The sequence below is a fragment of the Mus caroli genome, chromosome 12, assembly GCF_900094665.2.
Source record: "Mus caroli chromosome 12, CAROLI_EIJ_v1.1, whole genome shotgun sequence".
Classification (NCBI taxonomy): domain Eukaryota; kingdom Metazoa; phylum Chordata; class Mammalia; order Rodentia; family Muridae; genus Mus; species Mus caroli.
Window position 1 is genome coordinate 109,283,705 of NC_034581.1, and position 19,666 is coordinate 109,303,370.

Consider the following 19,666-nt stretch of genomic DNA (forward strand, 5'->3'; position numbering starts at 1 on the left):
TCTCTCTCTCTCTCTCTCTCTCTCTCTCTCTCTCTCTCTCTCTCTCTCTCTCTCTCTCTCTCTCTGATGATTTGACCCCATTAGACTGTGTATGTGTGTGTTTCTGGGTCTTGTTTTTAATTTTTTTTTGCTTCTGTTTCTTTCTAATTCCCCTTTAACTTAACTTTCTTTCTCTCTTTCTTTCTTTTCTTTCTTTCTTTCTTTCTTTCTTTCTTTCTTTCTTTCTTTCTTTCTTTCTTTCTTTCTTTCCTTCTTCCTTGCATCCTTCCTTCCTTCCTCCCTGCCTTTCTTCCTTTTTTTTTCCTTCCTTCCTTTCTTTCTGTTTGCTTATTTTCTGAAAGAAAATAAGATGTGTAGTTGAGTTAATTCAAAGATAGGATGAATCTGGAAATAATTGGAGATGGGATAAGGTTATTAGAATACACTGTATTACTTTTGTTGAAAAGCTTATAGAAGCCAAAAAAAATGAACATTAATCTGAGAATGAATGAGTAAAGAATCTAATGAGCACAGAGACATCACATGTTAATCATAGCAGGGAAGATCAGTTAATACACTTAAGAAAGATAACCACAGAGGATACAGAGTCCCTTTCATAACTACCTCTTCTCTCTGGGGATTTGTAGCATTTGTGTGCCATCTGCTGGTCAATTGCCCCACTGCATGTAGGTTTGAAAAGGCTTACACTGAAGTTGCACTGTCTGGCTTAAGAAAAATGGCATCCCTGTAACTTCATTGTTCACAGACCTCAGCTGAAGGGAGAAGTGGTTCTAGTTTACCTGTAGATGGTGATTTATACAACAGCTGTTTTAAGTTGTGCCAGTATTTGTATAATATCCCGCTATATTGACAATGGGGGATGTATAGACAATGAAGTACTACTACTCATAGTAAAACACAAATTATGAAGTTTAAAGGTATAAACTGACCTTTAAAAATATGCTGAATGTGGTAACCTATGTCTGTAATAATGTTCACTGATTTGACTATTTTATTGTGTGTTTAATTTGTAGAAACCAAGAGAGTAGAAATTGGCCAATAGGGTCACATGAATTAAAGGAGATGATGTAATAAAATTGAGGTAAAATGAATGCAAAGAATGCATAGAGATAAGGCAGAGTGGTTCAAACACGAAATGGTGGTGGGGCATGGAGAAAAATGACAGTGGTGTAGGATAAACCAATGTTAAGTGTTATAAGAGCAGTAAGATAAAAGGAAAGATGTTTCAATGTAGGGAAAAACTAAAATAAAGAGGAAATAAAATGTATGTAGCATGAAAAACAAACCAGGAATTCTGAGATTAAAACAAAATGCATTATGAAGTAAAAAGAGAAAAAAATTACAAATTTTCTATGAAAACCTCTTGAGATATAATGTACAGTTCATAGTTGCCAAACATATATTTAGGAATATCTTAGTGTTAATAGAGTAATATTATGTTGAGATTTCCATGAACATTTATGGATCTTCTGCTATAGTATTTTTATAAAAAATACTGAATGCAAGGAAATTCTATGAGAAATTGCTGGTATTCAGATAATACTCACTGATCAGTTATTGCAATTGTCTCAGTGATCTGGGTCTGGGCATGCTCTATGGCTGTGTAGGATATGTGTTTTCAGAGACCAAGTAGAAAGTATACAGATGGGCTGTATGATTTATTTTGACCTAGGTATATTGGGACAGAGGTACGAGTATGGAGGGCAGTGCAGCTCCCAGATGATATGAGTTATTAATTGAACATCTCAGTGCCCATCATAGGACAACTCACCATGAGTTAATGGTTAGAGAGTCCTCATAGGTGCCACAAGAATATGAGGTATTGCACTTACTCTAAGTTTCAAAATAACTTTACAATTAAACCTCATTTCTGAGAAAAAAATAAAATGCTGAAAAGGATAAAAGAGACAGAGGATCTGGCTCCAAAGAACTGTCTTCCAGACATAACAGGACTCTCTCTCATGTGAGAGCATGAACAAGGTATGCAGAGACTCAATCCACATGGTGTCCCAGTGCTGAGAGAGTGTTATGGCCAAAGGTTCTCACTCTTAACTAAGAAGTTTCTGGAATTCACACTTGTTTGGCATAGAAAATTAGCTTTCTCCAATGGAACAACATTGGGTCTATTAACAATACTTAAGCGTGGACACATGTCCAGCAAGAGAAGGCCAACACACAGTAAGTAGTTCCATCCTCACAGGGTTATGGAAGAGGGTACTAATGTGGCACTGCTGGTTTTGTGAACAACCCTGTATTAGTGAGACTGCTAAGACAGTAAATATAAGAACAGCCATTTATGAATAATCACAGAACCTACCTCAATTGACAAGTATATGTTGGTAAATGAATTCTATGAAAAGTTATCTAATAATATTTTGAACAAACTACAGGAATTCTATATGCAAACCTATGCATTTTAATATAAGTATTTCTCACATTCTAAGAGAGTGGGACTTCTGCTAGAACAGAGCCAGAGTTAACTACTCTTCTAGGATCACTTAATACTAAAGAATATGAAGAGTGTTTCTTTGCCCAGATGTTGGTGATTTGGATTTTATAGGTCAAATTCAAATTATTCATTATCTCCAACTATTTCAACAACAGTTCTGGTCTCTCAGAATCCAGTGATATTTTTATCATGCATCACCACAGTTTTCCCTTTTATTGTTTTGTGGAGTAAAAACATGTCAGTAGAGGTGGTCACCACTGAAGATGTTGGCAATATATGCTGTCTTGTAGGTTTATCCTAAATCAGCACAGCTTTATTCACAGATGTCTTTTTAAAAACAAGACAAAAGTGACGTAGGACTTTGAGGAGGAGGCATAAAAATGGAGATTCAATATTACTATTTCTGAACAAGTCTAAAGGTTAGACTTTTTGGTCATCTCAGTGACAGGGCAGATTTCTGCTCCTCTGGGGATTCTTACACACTCAGGATGAGATTACAACCCTTTGTCTTCACTGTAATAGTCTTTAGAGTTCTCAGATATCAGGATATTACTTGCAGGAAGTCTGTGCTGGAAGATTTATCTATAGTAGATGTGGCCTGTCCTTTGAACTTCTGATTGTAGGTAGTACCAAAACTTCAAGGATCAATTCATCCAATCCACTCAAGAGCCTGTCCAGGCCTCTGCTTTATACAGTTCACAGTAGTTGCTAAATTTGTAGACAGAAGTTGAGCAAGACACCATCACTGAGTCTCACAACCTCAGCCCCACACTGGTGTAGCTGAACCAGGGAGTTAACATCTGTGGGTGGGAAAGGCACAGTGTATGTCATTGTCACCTCCAACCCTATCTCCTCTTCAGATTTGGAAACAGTGAGCCCCTTACCTGTAGTTACTGACAGGAGGAAGAGAAAGATGCAGCTCCATCCCATGGTTAGAGTCAGTGTGTTCAGGGACAGTGGAGAGGACTCTGATCAAAGGCTGTTTTCAGGGTGTGGACATCCCTGTATTTACTGACATAGACTCAAGTAATTTGCACATTCATGAGCAGGGTATATCTTACATAAGAACCAGCTGGGCAACAACTGGAGAAGAAGGACTGAGAAGGCACATGGATTAGACAACAGGATGCATAGGTCCAAATCCTACTCATCTCTGAGGAAATGCATCTCACATCCTTTCCCTGAGTCCCGGGCAGATGCTTTGGATGTAACTTCAAGGGTTAAGCTCTCAATAGATTTTTTGGCCTGGGTCTGTTGGTCAACTTTGGGACAATGTTAACACTTTGGTTTACACATGGTACTTTGCAATGATGATGGTGGTGGTGGTGATGGTGACGGTGGACATGGTGATGTTGTTGATGATGATGATTTCAGTGGTAAATTCCAAAAACGTCTATCTTTTGAGAATTAGAAACTTCTTTCAGATTTCTGCAAGTAATATTTGAGTTTCACACACTTTATATACTTCAAACTTTGCTAAAAAGAATAAAATTAAGTGGACTTAAAATATTTACATATCAATGATTAATGGACCGCTATCATGAGTAACTAAATTGTAGATATAACCTATAGATGTGTTAACAAAAGATTTTATCACTAAGTCCATTTTCTGGACCTACCAACACTAAGTCCCTATTGTTCCATTTGGAACCTTCCAATAAGTCTCTTTCCAAACATCCTAACACTTCTATTTCATTAACTAATAAGAAATGTGAGTTTAGTTAGTACTAATGATATAAACATAGATAGAATCATCAGTAGTAAAGAGTGGAACTCCAGAAATTTTCCCCTCAAAGTAGATTAATTTTGCCCATCAGTTTTCAAATGCTAAAAGACCTTCAGCTTGGTGTGCCTTAAGAATACCTCCCCATCCATGTGGTAATTTTTTAATTGTTATACTATTCTTAGTGGTGATAACAGAAACTTATATAATTCAAATCTAAGGAATTAAACTGATATTCATGAGCTTGCACATAGACATCTTTACCTGCTCAGTCATTTTGGTGTCTCTCATGTGGTAGTTTTCACTGCTTTGATTTGTTTGTGTCTTCTCCTAGTAAATATAGCTATTGAGAGTTCATATGTACACTATGAAGAAATAGTTAAATCCCTAGAGATAGAATTTAATGTCTGTTAACCTAATTTTCTATATCATACATCCTTATTTGCCCTGTTTTTGATGCCCCTTGATTCAGTGGTAAGAGGTTTTTATCATTACTCATCTGTGGCTGTGTACTATGTCAATCATACTCAATTCTCAAACAACTCATGAATGTCTGCATCAATATTTACAAACAGTTACATATGAGCCACTGTGATAAAGGTTCAGACAATCTACTGGGTATAAACATAAATGTTTATAAGGCAGTTTGACAACATGACCTTTATCAATATGACTGGGGTCTACTAAGTCCTATATCATCTCGAAACAAAGGCTTTGGACAGTACTTACATTGTATAAAGTACTATGAAAATTCACCAAAAATTAATAATCAAAATCATGTTGTATCCCAGTGTATCCCTTCCAAACATGTACTCTAAGGATTCTACATCTTATTATAGAAATATTTGCACACACATGTTTATTCACAGCATGGTATTCATGCTCTATAAACAGCATATAGAGGAACAAATAATCATCCCACGTTTCCAAAACACCACAAATAAAAGGTGACAAAGTTGTTCATATAGAAAAAGGAATATAACTCAGTGGTAAAACATGAAATATATAATCTATGAGTGTATGCATGGAATGGGAAAAACATACTGAATGTTCACCCATGTCCTTAAGACTAGTGTCTCATGTTCTGATTCATATATGTTCCAAGATTTGATTTCTTTTTTTTTTTTTTTGGTATATTTAATTGTTGAATCCTGTAGAAAAGAATTGACTCATCAGAGTATGGGAATTTTACAAAGATGATATAAAGAAATATGCATAAAACGAGAGTAAAGAATTTTAAAATTGAGCAGATTATGAGAGTTGGATGTCTTCAAGGAAGGAGTGTCTTCTGGACCAAGTGGACTGATGTAGATATGAGGTCAGAGAGACTATGACTGAAGGCACAGAGCCTGAACCAAGTCCATCCAGATTAAAATCCCCCAACTGGGAGGAAGAAATGGACACAAGTTCTCAGCCCTAAGCAAGAATTTCTGCAATTGACACTCACATACAAAGAAAAATTAATTTTCTTCAATGGAGTTGCACAAGAGATATTAAGCACAGTTAATCATGGAAGACAAGCTTTGAAGTTGATAGCCAACAAAACACGTGGTCAATGGTATTTCTGCAGATATTTTTTCCATCTAAAGATATTTCTTTTCAATATAACCTGGTTTACATATTTTTGTCTCACCTAAATTTGCCTATATAACATGACTCTGGAGCTGTGATTTTACTGATTTTACTATCTGTGTGAGTGTGCATGTTTGTGTGTGTGTATGTGTGTGTGTGTGTGTGTGACTGTGTTTTTGTGTGTGTGTCTGTATGTGAATGTGTCTGTCTGTTTGTGTGTGTGTGTGTCTGTGTTGGAAAATGTGTATGGATGTGTGTCTGTATCTGTATCTATGGTTGTGTGTGTGTGTGTCTATCTGTATATATGTATGGTTCTCTGTGTCTCTGTGTGTATGTGTGTGTGTGTGTGTTTGTGTGTGTTATTTCTCTATTTGTTTCTGTGTCTGTGAATATGTATATGTGTGTGTGTTTGTGTGTGTCTTTGTCTATTTGTTTGTGTGTCTGTGAATATGTATATGTGTGTGTGTGTGTGTGTATGTCCTGGTTTGTTTTAGTCGGTTTTGTTGTTTGCATGTTTGTTTGTATTTTGTTGTTGTTTACTTTAAATCCCCATCAATTTTTTTCATTTTTTTTCTTTTTCAGAAAAAAACAGATAAAAAGGTTTGTAATTGGGTAAGTTGGAAGGTAAGAAGGATCTGAAATAAGTTGTGGATAGGGAGATCAGTTATTACAACACATTGTATGATTTTACTCAGAAATTATAAAAAGCCATACAAACAAATAAACAGGCATCTAGGAAGTGTTTCACAAAGAATCTTTACAGTGTTTGAACATGGAGATATCACATGTCAATCACAGCAGGACAGACTAGTTAATACAATTAAGAAAGGAAACCACAGACAATACAGTGTACCATCCAGACCCTTCTCATCTCTCTATGTGGATTTCTGGCCTCATTGTGTCCCCTGCTTGTCATGAGCTTCCATGCAGTTAGGTTTGTCATGACTTACACTCAAGTTACAGAGTCTTACTTGAGAAAAACTTTATACCATTAACTTCACTGTTCATGGATCTAAGCTAAAGGGAGAAGTGGACATAGTTTATGTGGGGATAATTATTTATACATCGGAGATTTTAACTTGTGCCAATGTTACTGCAATGTCCCTCTCAGTGCCAGGTTCCTCCTTGGTGGCAGTTGGAACCAGCTCTTTCAGATCTCATTTTTAAAAAGGGAATGACAAGGGATAACAGCTTTTCTCCTGTCTTCATCAGGCTACTGTTCAGGCAGAGATCCTGTGTTCAGAAGATAAATTACTCACCTACATAGTATAACAGACAAAGTAAAAAGACTTACACAATAATTGGACATAGGAATGAGAAAGTTGACATAAGTAACTGAAATGCTGCAGCAGCTCAGGACATGGCAGAATCATAGAAGCTGAAATAGTTTTTTGAACTTACTGCAATAATAGGCCTGTATTAACAAGCATAGTTAATTAGTGAAAACTCTGCCTGGAGAAAATTGAAAAGGACCAACAATATGAAAACACTCTGGAGTTCCATAAAAGTACTAAACTTAAAAGTGTAATATATACACACAAAAACAAAAAAAAAAAAAAAACACTTGCTAAAGCAAACACATGAAAGACCTTTTACTTGAAGCAGACACTTGTGAAAGAAACTATTCCTGAAGCAGTCACAGGTAAAAGGATGTCTGCATATAGCAAACACATGAAAGGATCATTGAAGAAGGAGTATAAATATGATCCCATACACAGTGGAAGTTTTGCACTCAGCCTTGGGTTGGTTTGCTCCACCTCATTATTCTTAGCTAATGACAGACATATATTGGTTTGCCTTATGTAGTGTTGTTTACCTCAACTTGTGGTAATACTGATATTGAGAGAAACTCACCCAAGAACCGCTTGTGAGTTTTCTGCAGCTGCTTACTGCTTCAGCAGCCTTAGGCCAGTTGATGAGCCATCTGGATTCTTCATGATTGAGTTACAGGTGCCTGCTATCTACCTGCCTTGAGAACTGGTCTGCAACTTCTGAGTCATGTTTGGTGTAAGCAATGTTGCAGAACTTCTTCCAAAGAAGATCAACTCATCCCCAAAGAACTATTGCTGAACAGGTCTACTTCCTCATATTCTAATACATTTTCTGTACCCTTATCTCCATTGGATGGTAAGCTAGAGGAGAGGCTGAACCCTTATTAAAAGTAGGTGGAACAACAATATGAACTAACCAGTACCCCCAGATCTCATATCTGTAGATGCATATGTAGCAGAAGATGGCCTAGATGGCCATCACAGGGAAGAGAGGCCCATTGGTATTGCAAACTCTATATGCCCCAGTACAGGGGAATGCCAGGGCCAAGAAGTGGGACTGGGTGGGTAGTGGAGTAGGGTGGAGGGAGGGTATAGGGAACTTCTGGGATAGCATTTGAAAGGTGTTGCAGCCCGCCCGCGGTCCACAACACGAACGGTTCACTGAGAATGGCAGTTCCCTGCAAAGAGAGGAATCTAGACGGGGCGGAAGAAACAATGGAGTCAAGACAAAACTCTGATCAAGACTCAATTTAATATTTCCAGACACTCAGTTTATAAAGGAAGGGGGAGGGAACCCAATTTCCCGCCAAGTAACTCAGGGTCCAGTAGCAGGACGAACACGTGTGTGCCTCCAGGCAGCAGAGGGCAGGTTCCAGCAGTGGGCGTGGCAGGACGAATGAGCCGGTAGCTCCACCCTTGAGCAGGCAGGTTCCAGGCTGGGGGGAAGGGAGGCCACAGAAAGGTATATAAAGAAAATATCTAATAATAAATAAATAAATAAATAAATAAATAAATAAATAGTAGGTAACACAAAATATATTGAGGACACATGGTGGTCCTATGCTTACAAATTCAGTCTTTGTGAATTCATTTGACTTTGGCTCAATTGAGTTAATAGCCTTCAAATCCTGTTGTTTGGCATCCATTCTCAGTTATCTCAGGACTAACTTGATACTGAAGACAGGAAAAGATCGCATATATCACAGAAGACCTTGTGGGTCACCTCTGGAATGGAGCCTCCCTGATCCAGATACAAGAAAAGCTGGATTCTGTGCATGTTAGAGGACTTTGGAGATGGAGGTGCTCCCAGAGATCCATATGGCCAGTATGGTTTGGATAAGGGGCAAAAATAAAAGTGTCAAATTCAATGACCATTCAGTTGCATCATGAAGGAAAAATTAAATATGATATTCAACATGGACCACCAAAAGAAAAGGACATTTACAGCAAATACCATGACCTAGATCCAAAGGAAGTTATATATGTAGATGACCCAGATCTGCAATGTCTCTATGAAGAGAACAGTGAAGAGATAACAGAAATGACAAGAGTAGCCTTGCAGAAGATAGTATCAAGGAAGGTTGCTGCTGCCATGCCATCTCAGCAAGGAGGAACATTCAATTCTGGAGCTAAACAGAGGGTTATTTTGATGGTAGAATTGCAGAAATACCCAATGGAGCCTCCAACATTCAAGATGAGTAAGAAAATTCCCTGTGGACCACCTTCTCCTAAAGTGCCAATGATGCACTGTCCTACTAAGAAGACTTTTAAAGAACAGCTAGAATGGAAGATCCCTCCATGTATCCAACTAGAAGAACTCAAAACTTTATGATTCCATTGGATTAACAAGTGACTGCTGGTGGAAAAAGGGCTGCAGTCTATACATATAAATGAAAATTTGCAAACTGCCTGAAGCACTATCTTTTGCTGATCTGAAGGTACATGAAGCTGTGGAAATGTGAGCCAAATTGGAGAAAAAGATAGCTAAAAAAAACAAAACAAAAACAAAAACAAACAAACAAAAAAAGAATAAAGAGAAACTTAGAGAAATGGCCCAGAAAGTAAAAAAGGAGAACTGGGTTGAAAGTCTATGTGGAAAAGAGGATGGGGAGACATGAAAAAGGGATGAAATCCTTTATGGCAGGCAAAAAGAGAAGCACTGTGACTGGAATGTTTCCAGGGCAGCTCCTGATAACAAGTCAAACGAACAGAGAAATGAAAATGGAGATGTCAGTGAAGTCATTGCTCTTGGTGTGCCCAATCCTTGAACTTCCAATGAAGTCAAGTATGAACAAAGGCTCTTCAACCTTGCCAGGGGCTTGCAGGAGGAGAGGATGAAAATTACATTGTTTATGATCAGGCCTGGAGAGGTGGGAATGATGTGGCTCAGAGTATCCACAGGCCCAGTAAAATTCTGGACCATGACATGTAAGGTGATGACCTCAGAACCAGGAAAAAGTCCTACAGATTCATTCCTGTTAAGGTGTTTTCTTGTTCAGACCATAGACAGAGAGGCTCAAATGGACCATTTCACTTTGAGGAAGATCCTTTTGGTTTGGACACGTTTTTGGAAGAAGCCAAACTGTACAGTTTTTCTAAAAGACCATCTGAAGGCATGCTCTTAGTTTGTATAAAGCCATAGTGTGTCTGTATTCTACAAGACCTCTGCTACATCCTCACTGCCTTCTGCTCCATAGTCCAAGGCAGTTTAGCTAAAAGGCTACCTATTCTCCCACCCTTTTCCTTTTCCTACTTATTTTCCTGTAGATTAAAATTTGTTAAGTGCTTCCCATCAGACCCCTTGGGGATGTCACTCCATGCTTGAACTTTTGTGAGACCAGAGTGTGGGTCACATATGTCAAGCTCCCAGACGACAGTGCTTTTATTACCCTTCTATCTCAACATCAGTACCACCTGGGTGGCACTTACATGTTACCAAGTAGAGCTTCAGCAGGAGGTGCATTGCTTTTCTCTGGATCACAATTGCTTTGTATACTCAGAAAATACTTCTCAGAAGATTTCACCTCAATGATACTGGTCTCTTCTTAATCACAATTAATTTTTTAACTCCAGCTAATCAATATAACTTGTCCTAGTAGCCTCCTACTCTTTTTGATTATAAATCCAAACCCACATGGCCAAAGCTGACAAGTTCTGCTGTTTGCAGGATCTTGTTCTATTACATTATCACTATCTTCATCTTTCCCATCTCCTTCACTGCCTAAGCTTGACTGTCCTGGAACTTGCTGTGAAGACTGACCTTGAACTCAGACATCTATTTGCCTGTCTCCTGGCATTAAAGGTGTGTACTACCATGCCTGCATTTAAGCTTTTCTTCACCTAGAACTTGTTCTGTTTTTGGCTGACCTTGAACTCAGAGATCTGTTTGGCTTTATCTCCTGGGATTAAATTTTGCTGTGTTGGATCTTGAAACAAGTTCAGTACTCCCTTGATTCAATTTAATATCCTTGAACTCAGGATTCAGCTCCATTTCTATTCCTGGTGCCCTTTTAATACTTGACCTATGTATTTTATATTTTTCCTTTCAACGTATTCCAAATGCTCTTCATGTGATGTAAGCAGAGAACAAAGTCTATGACGGGCATTTCTGAGACTTCCTTGTTCAATGCAATTAATCTGAGTCTCTAAAACTTACCCTCATTCTGTCTCTTCAGACTAGGTCAAAAAGCAACCACTTAAGAGCACTAATCCCAAACACTAACATGGTTGCTGAGAAGAAACATCTGCTGCTCTAGTACCCAGTGGGTCCAATGCCCTCTTCTAGCATCTTCAGGCACCAAGCATGCATGTGGTTTCAGATAGCTATGCAGACAAAACACACACACACACACACACACACACACACACACACACACACACACACATATATATATATATATATATATATATATATATATTATGAACTAAGTTCTAAGTTTGGTTACATGTAGTATATGAGTGTGGAGTGTGTGTGTGTGTGTGTGTGTGTGTGTGTGTGTAATACAACTATAACACCTCTGTGAAAGTAAGAGAACAATCTGAGATTGTCTGATTGTCTGTTTTCTCTATCTATCTGAGACTGTACTCAGGTAGTAAAGCATGTCAGCAAGGGCCTTTTCCCATTCTGACACGAATTCACTTTGACAGATCTATTTTCTTAGTTGTGTTGTAGTAAAGTTGCTGTACTCTATATAACCAGAGGACAAAGAGGGATCATTATGGTACAAGCAGCCCAAATGATATGCCCCTGCAGAAAATGAGACTTGACTGTAAGAACACAAACCGATCCCTTTCTTCCAAACCTACAACCCAGGTTATGGTCTAGGCATTTCTGATTTCCCACATTCATTATTTTAACATTGTCCTTGGTAGCATCTTTTGTATCTCATCACCATAGAAAGCAAGTATCAAGTAAGAATTGTCCTTTTGTTTGTTTTGTTGGTGTGGTGATTTAATTATGCTTGGAGCAGGGTGTGGTCCTATCTGGAGGTGTGGCCTGGTTGGAGGAGGTGTGCCACTGTGGAGGCTGGGCTTTGGGGAAATATATATATACTCAAGCTCTGCCCAGGGTGAGACACAGTAGGTTCTCCTTGCTGCCTTCAACTTGGGTGGCAGAGGCAAGAAGATATATGATCTAGCTTAACCTGGTCTGTAGAAAGAGTTTCAGGGCAGCCAGGATTACACAGACAAACCCTATCTCTGAAAGAATCATCTCTCTTCTGTGTCTCAATCCTCCTTCAGAGAAGATGGTGCTCACCAGGTAAGGAGTTGATTTGGGTTCTGGATATGCAAGGGTCTGGGAGTACATATATTTTCCATTTTTCTAACCAGACTTTTCAGGCTCAGGGTCAGAGCGAGGTAACTTGGCCATGATCATGGCTAGAAGCTCTTGTGGGCTTCATTGATGATTAGGCTGCTGGTGTCTTTCATCAGTTGCTTTGCCTGCCTGCTTGCCTCCCTCCTTCCTTTCCTACAAGAAAGCAAGTCCCTCTTGCTTCTGTGTGTGGGATTTAACTAGCTGGCTTGACATTACTTTGTAGGTTGTAACCTGAAATTGTAAGCCAGATAAACCCCTCCTCCTGTAAATTTTGATTTGCCAGAATATTTTAACAATAGCCACAGAAATGAAGGTAGAACCAACATGTGATATTTACTAGTGTGGTAGTAGCCTTGATACAGATAAATAAGAGTGAGTTGTGCTTACTAAGTTTTAGAGGTAGCAAACATTTGAGTCTTCCTCAGGCACTCTAATATATATTAGTAGGACTATAAGCGGAAAGCTACAATTTGAAATGGATGCACACAGAAAAAATCCAGGGGTTCGGTGTGCATTTTGTGCATGTCATAGCAATGGTGAAAAATGAAATCTCAATATGGCCAGGCTTGGTGGATACAATGCTTCATTTAGCTTTCATTTGTATGTTTTTAAATGTCATTTATAAAAAGCAGCAAATACTGGCTGGAGAGACACATTATTCTTTCTGAGCACTGGCTCTTCTTACATAGGACCTGGCTTAGTTCCAGACACTATCTCCTATAACTGCTCACAAAGAAAAAGTTAGTTTTCAAAAAAAAAAAAAAAATGCCGGGCATGGTGGCACACACCTTTAATCCCAGCACTTGGTAGGCAGAGGCAGGCAGATTTCTGAGTTCAAGGCCAGCCTGGTCTACAAAGTGAGTTCCAGGACAACCAGGGCTATACAGAGAAACCCTGTCTCAAAGAAACAAAGAAATTAAAAATAAAATAAAGAAAAATAGAGAAAGAAAAGTTAGCTTTCCCCAAAGGAGTCTCACTATGTAAAAATCCATTCTTAAGGGAAAGCCCCATACCCAGAAGTAAGTAGATGGTCAGCACACAATGAACTCAGTAGTGTTTCTGGAGAATTTGTTTTACTTTTAGTGTTAATTTGTATAGCTCTATTCTGGTTGGTTGGTTTGTTATTAAGCCTTTCTCACATCCTAAGGAGATGGAGATGAACTTTCTGGTTGGTCTTTGCTGTTATGTTTTCACTGGATGCACCAGGACTTCGTATAATGGTCATATGTGTCTATGTCAACTGCTTTAATGCATAAATTTGTTTCAAAAGTAGAACTAAGTAACAAAACCTGAGGCTTTAATTTCTCATTCATTTGTGAACTTAAAAACAACTTAAGAGTTTTTTAGTTACATGAGCATACTAGAGCTGTTCTCAGACACATCAAAAGAGGACATTGGAACCCATTACAAATTGGTGTGAACCAACATGTGGTTGATGGGAATTGAACTCAGGTGCTCTGGAAGAACAGCCAGTGCTTTCAACTGCTACGCAATCTCACCAGCCATGGAATTGGTTTTATTATATGTTTTGAGCATGTCCATTCAAAGTGCAGCAGTGCATATTTGTAAGTGTTCTAGTGATATATTAAAAGTCTGATAAACACAAATTACCTTATAATATTGGGTACTCTAAACTTCTTTAAAATGTATAGAAATGGTATCTGAGTCTATTAAGTGTTTTATGAAATCTTAAACTGTTACATTTTAAAAATATCTACATTCCTCAGAATGATAAAAAAGAAATTTCTATTAAGCTATACAATTAATTGTTGTGTGCAGAAGTTTTGATAAATATAAATTCTTTCTTTCCAAGGCATGAGGTTTCAAGATGGCAGTGTCTGCGTGGCTGAGCCTGAGGCAGAGGTGAAGTTCCCTTCTCAGAAATTTCTCCAGGAGAACCTTCTAGCTGCTCTTGCCTGCCCAGGAACCTCACAGTCATTCCTGCTTTAAAATTAAGAAGTAAATCATATGAAAAGCAGAAGGTCGCTCTTGAAGGAAGTGGCTTCTCTGAATCCATAAGCAGAAGGTTGCTCTTGTAGGAAGTGGCCTCCCTGAGTCCGTGACCAAAGCACCATTACTATGTTCTCAAAGCTCCTCTTGGCTGCTTGCTGGGACATACTGCTGCCAAAATGCCCCGGATCATGATAAAAGGAGGAATGTGGAGGAATACAGAGGATGAAATTTTGAAAGCAGCAGTAATGAAATATGGGAAAAACCAGTGGTCTAGGATTGCCTCATTGCTGCATAGGAAATCGGCAAAGCAGTGCAAAGCCAGATGGTACGAATGGCTGGATCCAAGTATTAAAAAAACTGAATGGTCCAGAGAAGAGGTAGAAAAACTCTTGCACTTGGCCAAGCTGATGCCAACGCAGTGGAGGACCATTACTCTGATCATAGGAAGAAAAACAGCCCAGTGCTTGGAACACTATGAGTTCCTCCTGGACAAAACTGCACAAAGGGACAATGAAGAGGAAACAACAGATGATCCCCGAAAACTTAAGCCTGGAGAGATAGATCCAAACCCAGAAACCAAACCAGCCCGGCCTGATCCAATTCACATGGATGAAGATGAACTTGAGATGCTTTCTGAGGCTCGAGCCCGTCTGGCCAATACTCAAGGAAAGAAGGCTAAAAGGAAAGCAAGAGAAAAGCAGTTGGAGGAAGCAAGGCGCCTTGCTGCCCTCCAGAAAAGATGAGAGCTTTGAGCAGCTGCTATAGAGTTTCAGAAGAAAAGGAAAAAGAAGAGAGGAGTCGATTATAATGCTGAATTCCCATTTGAAAAAAAAGCCTGCTCCTGGTTTTTATGATACTTCTGAGGAGAATTACCAGGCCCTTGTTGCAGATTTCAGGCAATTACGACAACAGGATCTTGATGGGGAGCTAAGATTTGAAAAAGGAGGAAGAGAGAAAAAAAAAAAAAGATAAACAGCTATCCTCCAAACTAGTGGTGTCTCTGAGATTACTGAAAAGAGAAGCAAACTAGGGTTGCCTGCGCCTCAGATTTCAGATGCTGAACTCCANGAAGTTGTCAAGGTAGGCCAGGCCAGTGAAGTTGCACTGCAGACAGTGGAGGAGTCTGGAATAACAAACTCCTTCTAGCACTCTCCTGTCTCTGTACGATGCCACAAACAAAAACAACATTGCTCTGAGAAGCCCATGGACACCAGACTCTCAAGACAGGATTCTACAGGAAGCTCAGAACCTCATGGCCTTGACCAATGTGGACACTCAATTGAAAGGTGGGCTTAATCCCCCCCTGCATGAGAGTGACTTCTCTGGTGTAACCCCACAGTGGCAGGTTGTGCAGACTCCAAATACAGTTCTGTCTACCCCTTTCAGGACTCCACCTAATGGAGCTGAATGGCTGACTCCACGAAGTGGAACAACCCCTAAACCAGTCTCTGATGCCACCCCAGTTAGAACACCACTTAGAGACAAGTTAAACATTAATCCAGAGGACAGAATGGCAGACTACAGTGAGCCCTCTTATGTGAAGCAGATGGACAGAGAATCTTGTGAACATCTCCATGTAGGGTTGTTAGGCCTCCCTGCACCTAAGAACAATTTTGAAATTGTTCTGCCTGAAAATGCTGAGAAGGAACTGGAAGAACATGAAATAGATGATACCTATATTGAAGATGCTACTGATGTGGATGCTCGAAAGCATGCCATAAGAGATGCTGAGCCTGTAATGGAAATAAAAGAAATGCACAAAACTGTTCAGAAGGATCTACCCAGACTGTCTGAAGTAAATGAAACTATTTTAAGACCTTTAAATGTAGAATCACCTCTAACAGATTTACAGAATAGTGAATAACTGATCAAAAAAGAAATGATTACGATGCTTCATTATGATCTTCTACATCATCCCTACGGACCATCTGGAAATAAAAAAGGAAAAAATGTCGGGCTTGCTACCAACAATTCAGAGCACATTACCTATCCTGAGCATAGCCCTTATGAGAAGTTCTCCAAAGAAGATCTGAAAAAGGCCCAGGATGCTCTGGTACAAGAGATGGAAGTGGTAAAACAAGGAATGAGCCATGGAGAACTCTCCATTGAAGCTTACAACCAGGTGTGGGAGGAATGCTACAATCAAGTCCTCTATCTTCCTGCTCAGAGCTGCTACACCCATGCTAATCTTGCTAGCAAGGACAGAATTGAATCACTTGAAAAGAGACTTGAGAGAAACATGGGTCACATGACAACAGAAGCCAAGAGAGCTGAAAAGACAGAAAAGAAGATGAAAATTTTGCTTGGTGGTTACCAGTCTCGTGCTATGGGGCTCATGAAACAATTGAATGACTTATGGGACCAGGTTGAGCAGGCTCACTTTGAGCTATGCACTTTTGAAGAACTCAAGAAACATGAAGACTCTGCTATTCCCCATAGGCTAGAGTGTCTAAGAGAAGATGTGCAGCAGCAACGGGAACGAGAGAAAAAGCTTCAGCAGAGATACTCGGATTTGCTGATGGAGAAAGAGACTTTATAGGCGAAGTTCTGAAGCACAGTTGATGCTCTGCCACAGAAGAACTAGTTGTTGCTTTCCTACTCAGCAAGGCAGAACTGACCTTCCTCTTTGTTGACAAAGTTACCCAGTACCTGTGGTTTCTCAGTTGTTCCTTGTGAATGTTACTGTTCATTGTGTTCCATGTTACAAACTTGGACTCCAGGATAATCAGGGTTTCAATTATACAGATTCTTATTCTTTGCCAGTGTCATATTTATAAAAATTTTATAGTTTAGGCCTTTAATTTAAAAAAACTGACTTTAAATACTGCCTGTGAATAAACCCTTGAATAAAAAGAACATGTGGGAAAAAAAAGAAGTAAATCATATAAATTGTCAACATGGGGCAAAGTTCAACATCCTCTACCAAGAATGGGAAGTTTATGGACCCCATAGACCAAGCCCAAAAGGAAGCATGGAAGAGAGAAATGAGTAAGAACAAAAAGCAGTGCATGGTGGTATGAGCTGCAGTTTTGAAGATGAAAGATCCAAAACAGATTATCCAGGGCAGGGGGGAATTTGATGATGGTGTTTAACCCAGTACAACAGCCACAGTTGAATGAGAAAGTACTGAAAGACAAGCAAAAAAAAGCTGCAAGACACCTTTCAATGAATTCTTCAAGTTTATGAAAAATAAAACCCAGATATTTACAAAGAATTGAGAAAGCCAGAAGTAGAATATAAACAGAAGAGAGCTCAACTAAGCCAGAATTTTGATGCTGTCAAGAACACTCAGCACGTGGAAGTAGAGAACACCCCTTTGTGTGACATGCAACATGCTCCTTCCAATATCTTGATTCAGGACATTCCACTTCCTGGTGCCCAGCCACGTCCATCCTGAAGAAAATCTCAGCATATGGGCCTCCAATTGGAACAATTACTATCCTTCCTTCCTCTTCTGGGACATGGTGTTCCACGTTTACCTCCTGGCAAGAAACCACCAGGCCCTCCACCTGGCCCACCTCCTCCTCAAGTCCTGCAGATGTATGGCAGTAAAGTGGGTTTTGCTCTAGAATTTCCCCCTTGGAGACAGGATGATGACATGCTGTACAGTCCAGGATGTGCTCAGCAGAGTTATGATGATACCCTGTCCATCACCAGCGAAGATGGTGGCTATCCTAAGTCCATGGATCAAGATAAGCATGATGTGAGACCTGAGGACAGTGATACTGACATATTGGATGCAGAGAATGACTGGTATGAGTTCAGGCACAGAGATAACAGTAAGCACAACATCACTGAAGAGACAAAGTCAGGTCTGGGCATTCAATTTGCTGATATGTCTGGGAACCTAAGGAAGAAGCACATGAAGGAGCTGGCTCCTGTTCATGCCAAGATGCTTCGAATGGTAGGTCATGATATCCCTGAGGAAGAACAGGAANTNGAAGAATTTTCAAAAGAGGATGATGACAAAAACTCTGATAATTCTGAAGCAGAGAAGCAATCACAAAAGCAGCACAAAGTAGATTCCTACTCTGATGGTACACGCTCTACAGTCTGTTCATACTTCTTAGATACAAGCAGCTTCCATGCCACGAAGACCACCTGTCCCACCCTTACAGAATCCTGACCCATGTGTAGGTCTTCCTCCATTCCTAAGACCACCTGGAATGGCAGGAATCCAAGGGCCTTTACCACAACTTTTACCTCAATGGCCTCCAACAGGCCCATCAGGTCTGGTCCTTGAGGACCATCCTTAAAGAACCCTACCAAGTCTACCTCCTACAGCACTTCCAGGTATCCCTTCTCCTCATCCTAGCATGATGTGCCTACCCTTGAGGCCTCCTCTTCCTTCTGCCCAACCTGGCCATTTCCAATCAGCTCCCTTGCCCAACCCAGGAGTGTTGAGTGCCCTGCCCAGCCTCATTCAGCAACCAAAGGCAGAGGATGCAAGAGCAGCCACCATCAAGAAGAAGTCCACAGTGACCATCAGTGCCAAGCCCCAGATCACCAATCCCAAAATAAGGGTCATACATTTTGTGCCCACTGCACTGAGGGTATACCATGAGAATAAGTGGGGTACTGCTGTTCACCAGAGAAGATCTCAGGATGACTCTGCTGTGCTCATTGCCAAAGCAGCCAAGATCTAGTCCTTCAATTCCTGTCTCAGTACAAACCAAGGACAATGCTTATGAAGTATTTATGAAAAGATGGAAGGACTGCTGTGATAGACTCTCGTTCTTCCAGGACAGGCTTCTCATCAGCGTACTGGTTTGTGGAACAAGAGACACTTGTTAAAGTTAAGGTTAAGAGAAATGTCCACTGTAAGGTGTTTTTCATGTCCACTTCCATGAGCCTGCTAATGTTTGCCTGCTGGGATCTATGCCCTCACCCCACACAAGGTGTTTCTTTATAATAGGCCAGGATGTGAAACACTGCTGCTAAACCCTGTTCTATTTGATACCACCATCTCCTCCCTCTCTTCATCTCTCTATTTTGGGAATTCTGCTAGTTATTTTTCTTTAAGTTTTAGTAACTTGTTTTGAATTATATGCCTTGAGTAGAGAATTCTGAAGGATAAATAAAGTTTATTTCATCTTGGCTTTTGTTTTTGAGTTATTTTTAGTATTGTCCTGTAAATATTTTGTAATATTTTATTGGGAGTGAAATTGATTACTATATCATTTTCTAATTCAATGTAGGATATATGGGAAGAAAATATATAGTTCTGGGATTAAAGTTATTTCTCACAAGCTAAACTCTTTGAGTGTTTCATGGAGAAATTAAATGTTCCATACCAAGATAAAAAGTTCAATGTGGTCCATTGGTCACTGCTGGGAAACCCTGAGGTTGCTCTATAACTTCAGGGAAGGCTGCCTGCATTA

General features: G+C 39.7%; 3 pseudogenes; all 3 read left to right on the forward strand.

The window, feature by feature from the left end:
* Nucleotides 1–9,343: 9,343 nt before the first annotated feature.
* Nucleotides 9,344–10,157, forward strand: LOC110306644 (annotated as a pseudogene).
* Nucleotides 10,158–14,446: 4,289 nt separating this feature from the next.
* LOC110307445 lies at nucleotides 14,447–16,836 on the forward strand (annotated as a pseudogene).
* Nucleotides 16,837–17,182: 346 nt separating this feature from the next.
* Nucleotides 17,183–19,079, forward strand: LOC110306645 (annotated as a pseudogene).
* The last annotated feature ends 587 nt before the right edge of the window (nucleotides 19,080–19,666 follow it).